The sequence below is a fragment of the Somniosus microcephalus genome, chromosome 2 (assembly GCF_052327205.1).
Source record: "Somniosus microcephalus isolate GS21.2 chromosome 2, FLI_Smic_1.0, whole genome shotgun sequence".
Lineage (NCBI taxonomy): Eukaryota > Metazoa > Chordata > Chondrichthyes > Squaliformes > Somniosidae > Somniosus > Somniosus microcephalus.
Window position 1 is genome coordinate 311,800,533 of NC_140988.1, and position 8,590 is coordinate 311,809,122.

The 8,590-nt window shown below is 46.1% G+C and overlaps 1 protein-coding gene across 1 annotated transcript in view; it reads left to right on the plus strand.

Annotated features, from left to right (window-relative positions):
- dnai1.2 (dynein, axonemal, intermediate chain 1, paralog 2) overlaps positions 1–8,590 on the plus strand; it is a 464,908-nt gene that overhangs the window by 426,697 nt on the left and 29,621 nt on the right. The gene's annotated exons all lie outside the window — the stretch shown is intronic.

The window sequence follows — 8,590 nt, forward strand, 5'->3', positions numbered from 1 at the left end:
ATTCCTTGGTGTTCTTTGCCCTTGTGTCTCACCTTTATTTTTATCTTTCCGATGGGGTATACTCTTTGCCCCGTGTATGTCAGCAATACAATCTTGGTATCTCGCAAGGGTATATGTGAGAATAGCCGCTTGTAGTCCCTTCGGTTTATGACTGTTAGGGCTGATCCTGTGTCCAATTCCATTTTCACTTGGACTCCGGCTATCTTGAGCGTGACCCAGATAGTTTGTAGGTCAGCTTCCTTACTCACATTGTGAATTCTCAGACTACCCAGTTCCTGGCTGTTGGAGTCTGAATCCAAATTCTGTTCATCCGAACTCTTCTCAGCCACCTTATGTACCTTTCTGCACTTTCCCTGCGGTGACTTTTTGTTGCTGGTCTTCTTACCTGACCGGCATACGTTAGCTATGTGACCAAGCTTGCCACATTTTCTACATTCCTGGTTTTTAAACCAGGATTGGTTCTGATCGTGTGTTGTCTTTCCACAACGATAACATTTCGTTGTACCCAAAGCCATTTGATCTACGCCGAGTACCGCTGCCTTCAGCTGCATTTCCGCCGTGCCTCTCGCTGCGGCTTCGTGCGATGCTGCAATAGAGACAGCCTTATCAAGTGTAAGATCATTCTCTTCGAGCAGTCGCTTTTGTGTTCCTTCCTTTGACAACCCACACACGAACTTGTCTCTCAGTGCCTCTGTCAGATTTTCCCCAAACTGACAGTATTTCGCTAGCCTACGCAGTTCAACCAAGTACTCCGTGTTGCTTTCCTCTTTCAGTTGCGTTCTCGCATAAAATTTAAATCGTTCCGCTAACATCAGCGGTGTGGGGTTCAAATGATCCTTCAGGACAGCAACAATATTAGCGAAAATCTGATCCGCCGGTTTAGCTGGTGATAGAAGATGCTTCAATAGCCCGTATGTCTTCGCACCCATTGAGTTTAGTAAGGTTAGTGCTTTATCATCATTTGATATTTTATTTGCCTTACAATATATCTCTATGCGTTCTACATATGTGGCCCAATCTTCCACATCGGGATCGAAATCGTTGATGTTACCACGCTTAGGCATCTTCGCAATCTTTTTTGGAAAACAACAACGAAATTTTTCTTTAACTTTTTTTTTTTCAAAAATGGCAGTTTCCCGCGCTTACCTTCTTCCCCGCCTCCGAGAATGGTGGTTTCCTGCGCTTGTCTTCTTCCCCACCTAAATGGCGGCTTCCCGCGTTTCTTCCTCTGGCGGGAGGGGTAAAGCTTTGCCCTCGGGCGACGACTGCTGGCTTTCGGGGTTCGCAGCCTGCGCGCCGGCTTCAGTTTATTCTGAAAGCGCGAGAACAGCTGATTGAGTTCCTTGTTCCCTTTCCCGACGGGCAACCGGGCGCTGGGGACAACCAGTTGGCGGCGGACAGTTCCAGCTCTTGGTCCTTTACGGAAAGCTGCTGTAAGCCGCTGGGCTGAAATCTCGCTCGGTCTCCCTCGCTCGGTCCCGTTCTCTTCTCCCGCTCGCTCGGTCTCACTCGCTCTCTCGGGCTCTGTCTCTCCCGCTCGCTTGGGCTCTGTCTCTCCCTCAGCGGTTTTCAATCGCGCCTCCCAGCCCCTCTTGCAGTCCGGTCCTTTCCCCCCCCGGCTGCAGCTGAGTTCTCCGCGGTTTTTTTAATTTTTTTATTTCCTCCCGCGCCTTATGATCCCGGTCGCAGCGCCTCGCGGCCTCGGTAGCTGCCCGGCCTTTTTCACCGGTCGCGGTCAAGCTGTCTCTCGACGCTGTTGCGTCTCCCAGCCCGCTTGTAGCCCGGTCTCTCACACCGGCTGCGTTCCCGCTTGTAGCCCGGCCTCTCACACCGGCTGCGTTTGCCTGCACCGCAGCTTCCGTGCCCTACGCTGCCCCAGTCTCAGCGCCTCTGACCCCGACTTCTGTCCGGCTCCTTTCCCCGGCCGTGGTCGAGTTCTCCGCCCTTATATCCTCCGTTTTTTTCTTATTTTCTCCCCTACTCACAGTCAACGTGGCCGACTTGCTTCTCGTGGCTGATCGGCTCACTCACCACCGTGATAGAAGGGACGATCACTGCCTGTTGCTGATGGAAGGCTTCGTGTCAGAATTCTTCCTTCTTCCTTGCTCTGCAGACTCGAGTCTTCTCTCAGCAGAATGACGAGGGCGGATGCCTCTTCTCGACGCCCGTTAAACTGCCTTGGATATATCTCTGCCGCAGGGTAAGATCGAACTCGTCGCCACTGTTAAGTCTGTGTGTTATATTGTGAATTACTACACAGACCACAAGAGTAAACTTTAACAGGACTTTACTGGTTGAAGGTCAGGGCGGAACTGCCCAATAAATCATTACACAGCACTTATATACCGGTGTGGTCACCGCCGGTATTACAGTATACAGCAGCCAAGATAAAGTAGTGCAACTCTTAAAATAGTTCTCTTAAAGGTGGAACGGTTACATACAATAGTTCTCTTAAAGGTGGAACGGTTACATACACTACAGTGACCAAAACTGCACACAATACTCAAGGTGCGGTCTCACCAAGGCCCTGTACAACTGCAGCAAGACATCCTTGTTCCTGTACTCGAACCCTCTTGCTACGAAGGCCAACATACCATTTGCCTTCTTAACTGCCTGCTGCACCTGCATGCTTACCTTCAGCGACTGGTGCACAATAACACCCAGGTCTCTTTGCACTTCCCCTTCTCCCAATCTATTGCCATTCAAATAATAATCTGCCTTCCTGTTTTTGCCACCAAAGTGGATAACCTCACATTTATCCACATTATAGTGCATTTGCCATGTTTCTGCCCAATCACCCAACCTGTCCAAATCGTACTGGAGTTTCACGACATCCTCCTCACAGCTTACCCTCCCACCCGGCTTTGTGTCGTCTGCAAATTTGGAGATATTACATCCAATTCCCTCGTCCAGATCATTAATATATATTGTGAACTGCTGGGGTCCTAGGACCGATCCTTGCGGTACCCCACTAGTCACTGCCTGCTACTCGGAAAATGACCCGTTTATTCCAACTCTTTGCTTTCTGTCCGCCAACCAGTTCTCTATCCAAGTCAATACCTTGCCCCCAATCCCATGTGCCTTAATTTTGCATGCTAATCTCTTATGTGGGACCTTATCGAAAGCCTTCTGAAAGTCCAAATACACCACATCCACTGGTTCTCCCTTATCTATTTTCCCAGTTACATCCTCAAAAAATTCCAGTAGATTAGTCAAGCATGATTTACCTTTTGTAAATCCATGTTGACTTTGTCCAATCCTGTCACTGCTTTCCAAGTGCTCTGCTATTACATCTTTTATAATAGACTCTAGCATTTTCCCCACTACCGATGTCAGGCTTACCGGTCTATAATTCCCCGCTTTTTCTCTACCACCTATTTTGAATAGTGGGGTAACATTAGCTACCCTCCAATCCATGGGTACCGTTCTAGAGTCTATCAAGTTCTGGAAGATGACCAGCAATGCATCTACTATCTCTAGGGCCACTTCCTTAAGTACCCTGGGATGTAGACCATCAGGCCCTGGGGATTTATCGGCCTTCAGTCCCATCAATTTTCCTAACACCATTTCCCTACAAATACTGATTTCTTCCAGTTCCTCCCTTTCATCAGACCCTATGTTCCCCGGCATCTCTGGGAGGTTATTTGTGTCCTCCTTTGTGAAGACAGAACCAAAGTATGTATTTAGTTGGTCTGCCATTTCCTTGTTTCCCATTATAAATTCCCCTGATTCTGACTGTAAGGGACCTACACTTGACTTCCCAATGTGAACCACGACCTCTGCCTGTTCACCCTCCCCCTTCAGAATGCCCTGTAGCCGTTCAGTGACATCCTTGATCCTGGCACCAGGGAGGCAAGAAACCATCCTGGAGTCACGTTTACGGCCACAGAAACGCCTATCTGTTCCCCTTACGATGGAATCCCCTACCACTATTGCTCTCCCACTCTTTTTCCTCCCTTCCTGAGCAGCAGAAGCATCCCTGGTGCCAGGAATTTGGCTGCTGCTGCCTTCCCCTGGTGAGTCATCCCCCTCAACAGTATCCAAATTGGTATACCTGTTTGAAAGGGGGATGGCCACAGGGGTCCCCTGCACTACCTGCCTGCTTCTATTGCTCCACCTGGTGGTCACCCATTTCCCTCTGCCTGTGCAGCCCTAACCTACGGCGTGACCAACTCATCAAACGTGTAATCCACGACCCTCTCAGCATCGTGAATGCTCCACAACCCATCCATCCGCAGCTCCAGCACCTCAATACGGCCCGTTAGTAGCTGCAGCTGGATGCATTTCTGGCACATGTGGTCGTCAGGGACACTGGCAGCATCCCTGAATTCCCACATAGAGCAAGAGGAGCATAACACGGGGCTGGGCTCTCCTGGCATGACTTACCCCCCTTAATTAATTTAAATTAATTCAATACCACCAGTTAAAGATATACTCTAGGGCACTTATTTACCAACTGTCCCCACTACACCACAGAGACCCTAGAAAATATAAACTGCAGAATTTAAGCTTGTAATGAAAAGGAGAAAGAAATACTCACCAACCAATCACTTACCTGCTTCCTGGTGACGTCACACTTGGATTACTTTTTACCTCTCTCCCCTGCTGCTGAATTGGTATGCCTCACTGCTCCCTCGCAGGTCCGATTGCAGGAGGGGAACTTGGAGCTGGTGGTGTTCCCATAAAGCTGTATACATATTAATAGATTTTATAGTGAAAATTCTATTCCATCTGTGAAAAAGGACTGTATATACTGAAGCTGAGTAGACATTAAAGATAAGCAAATTTGAAATACACTCAACTTGATTTTTAAAAAACGTCTTACGAATTTCCCTCTGGATATGGTTAAAAAAAATTGTAGCAGTCTGGCCAACAAATATCTGAGAACTCATTTTGGAAGGAAATTGGAGACTTGGATGTACAAAACTACATTAAGATAGCATCCATATTCCCTTATTTTCTTTGTCCCTTCATTTTCATTCGTTTAGTTGGAAATCTTTTCTTGCTTTTTCTCCTTCCTGGCTTCCTTTCAGTCAGGAGGGTAGGACCATCACAGATTTTTGTCGTGGTCATCCCCTCATTGTCGCTCCACATCAACTAAAATAAGTTGTTCCTTACAGGAACCTGTAGGTCTCCCCTGAGATGCAGTAGTCTGCTGCAAAGGAATGCTCCATCTGGCGACTTGCCTACTTGAGTTAACCGAGCTTGAATGTGCCGGGAAGAAATAAATGGGCTGGCAAACAGGAAACACAAACAGTCGCACAAGATTGTAGTAGATGGAGAAACCTGACTGCAGTCTTAATCTGCCACCAGGCAGGAAGAGGATGAGTGCTTAAGTTTGAATAATGGTAGAGGCTGGAGCTTTAACCTGGGTTATTTAAACGTGTCTAAGTCTGTACCTTTGGAAGGCTAAACTGCTTGATATGTTTGATGGTTGGAGCTGCATTCCCTTTCGGCTAAGAACAAGCTGATTGAGAACAATATTTGTATGGCCAGTGTGGTTGCTAAACCAACAATGTCAGAAATAATAACTTGATATAACCAGTATTCAATATTAGTTTAAGAAATGGTAATGGAGAAATTAATGGGACTTATGATAGATAAATCTCCAGGACCTGATATTTTCAACCCCAGGGTATTAAAAGAATTAGGTGAAGAAATTGCAGAAGCATTTGTTGTTATGTTTCAAAGCTCTCTTGATTTGGGAATTGTGCCATTAGACTGAAAAAATTGCTAATGTTACTCCATTGTTTAAGATGGGTGGGAGAGAGAAACAAGGTAACTACAAGCCTGTCAGTTTAACATCAGTTGTGCGGAAGCTACTAGAATCTGTCATTAAGGACAAAGTAACTGAGCACTTGCGCAAATATGAGCTGAAATGAACCAGCATGGCTTTGTTAAACCTAAGTCATGTCTGACTAATCTAGTTGAATTTTTTGAGAGGTCATGAATAAAGCAAAGGTGTGTCCACAGATGTTATCTATATTGACTTCCAGAAGGCATACAATAAGGTTCCACACAAAAGATTATTGGAAAAATGAGAACGCACAGAATTGGAGGTAGCCTTTTGACTTGGGTTAGAAATTGGTTCGGAGGTAGGAGACAGAGTGGGGATAAAGGGTATGTACGCAACTTGGCAGGATGTGACAAGTGGCGTTCCCCAGGAATCTGTTCTGGAGCGCCAACCTTTCACCATATTTATTAATATCTTGGATGAAGGAATAGAGTGTTGTACATCCAAGTTTGCAAATGTCACTAAATTAGGAGGGACAGTAACTAGTGCAGATGGGAGCAGGAAGTTACAAATGGAAACAGACAGATAAGTGAGTGGGCAAAACTATGGCAGGATAAGTTTAATGTGGACAAGTCTGGAGGTCATCCATTTTGGATCTAAGAAAGATAAATCAGATTATTTTCTAAATGGTGAGAAACTAGGAACTGTAGAGGAGCAAAGAGGTTTGGGAGCCCAAGTACACAAATCATTCAAAGCTAGTAGACAGGTACAAAACTCAATCAAAAAGGCTAATTGAATATGGTCTTTATGTCCAGGGGGCTGGATTACCAAGAGTAGGAGATCATTCTTCAGTCGTATGGAGCCTTGGTCAGACTCCATCCCGAGTACTGCGTTCAGTTTTGGGCACTGCATCTTAGGAAAGATATATTGGCCATGAAGGGGTGCAGCGCAGATTCACCAGAATTATACCAGGCCTTAGAGGGTTAAATTATGAGGCCAGAGTACATTGACTTGATTTGTATTCCCTTGAGTTTAGAAGGTTGATGGGTGATCTATTTCAGGTGTTTAAAATGATAAAAGGAATTGATAGAGTTGGTACAGAGAAGCTATTTCCTCTGGTGGGGTAATTTTTTTTTTCATTCATGGGATGTGGGCATTGCTGGCAAAGCCAATTGCCCTTGAGAAGGTGGTGGTGAGCCGCCTTCTGAACTGCTGCAGTCTGTGTGGTGAAGGTATTCCCACAGTGCTGTTAGGTAGGGAGTTCCAGGATTTTGACCCAGAGATGATGTGTGTCAGGATGGTGTGTGACTTGGAGGGGAACTTGGAGCTGGTGGTGTTCCTGTGTGCCTGCTGCCCTTGTCCTTGTAGGTGGTAGAGGTCGCGGGTTTGGGAGGTGCAGCCAAGGGAGAAGATTTGGCAAGTTGCTGCAGTGCATCTTGTAGATGGTACACACTGCCGCCACAGTACTCCGGTGGTGGAGGGAGTGAATGTTTAAGGTGGTGGATGGGGTTCTGATCAAGCGGGCTGATGTGGATTGTGTTGAGCTTCTTGAATATTGTTGGAGCTGCACCCGTCAAAGGGGCATAATCTTAAAATTAGAGCTAGGCTATTCAGGAGTGAAATCAAGAAGCACTTTTTACACAAAGGGGCATTCTCTTCCTCAAAAGGTTGAATGCTGGGTCAACTGAAATTTTCAAGACTGAGATTGAAAGATTTCTGATAGGTAAGGGTACTAAGGGATGTGGATCAAAAGTAGGTAAATGGAGTTGAGGTACAGATCAGCCATGATCTAATTGAATGACAGAGCAGGCTCTAAAAGCTGAATGGCCTACTCCTGTTCCTATGCCAACAAAAGATCCTCAAATCCAGTGAGCCGCAGCTGAGAGACCCTTTTTATGCTGCTTCAGGAGCTCTCAGACACCAATCCTGCTAGGTTTTGATGGCAGATCCGAGATTGTGTTAGGCATCCATGATTTTGCGTTAAAATGCAGTGAGGTATGACATCATCGGAGCATGACTTTGACCTTTTAATTAGGATCCCACTTGTCTGGGGCGGGTGCCTGACATGTAGCCAGAAACTGGTGAGTTAATATGGTGGTGGAAAGGAAGGGTGTGGGAATCCCCCAGATGTGAATTTAACCCCCAGCTGCCCCTTGCCTACTGAGTAGGTTGGGTTAAAATGGCTCTTTGAACTGCTTATGGAAACTGGGGAGGATGATTTTGCCAATGGGGAGCTTTTGGAGGCGGGACTCCCACTTGTTTCAGTCCCGCCTCCATCAATTTCTGGCCAACCCACGCTATTTTCCCTTGATTGACCTTGTTAAGCCTGCCCAGCGGGCTTAGCAGGCCAATTAAGGAAAAGCCAGTTGCAGAGAACGTCAACGTATGACATTTCATCTGTCAAAATTGTCATTGTTTGATAGCTCTGTGAAGCTGTCAAACAGTGACATTCTCTGTAGTTTGATGAGGTCTTGAATTCAAGAATACAGGCTTAATATCCACAAAGATTATCCTCATTTTCTCATTCTCATTTAAACCTGGGTTTTCTGGTAAATTGAGCCAATTCTGAATGGCTCACTCCTAAGATGAGAAGATTTCTTGCCAGTATTCTTTTTCAAAATTAGGACCACACTATAGGACCATTTTTTTTATTCAGGGCCTTCCTTGGAGCATAAGTCAGGTGGTGTCACACCTGACTATTAGCATGCTGGCTCCACATCTAGTTCCAGGGTCAGTCTCATTTACAGAGTTCCAAGTATCAAGAATGATTCTCCATGGAAACCGACCCAAGTGGAGACAGGAAATTTCAATAGAACCCTGAAATATAGGCCCCGATAATAACTCAGAGACGCATTA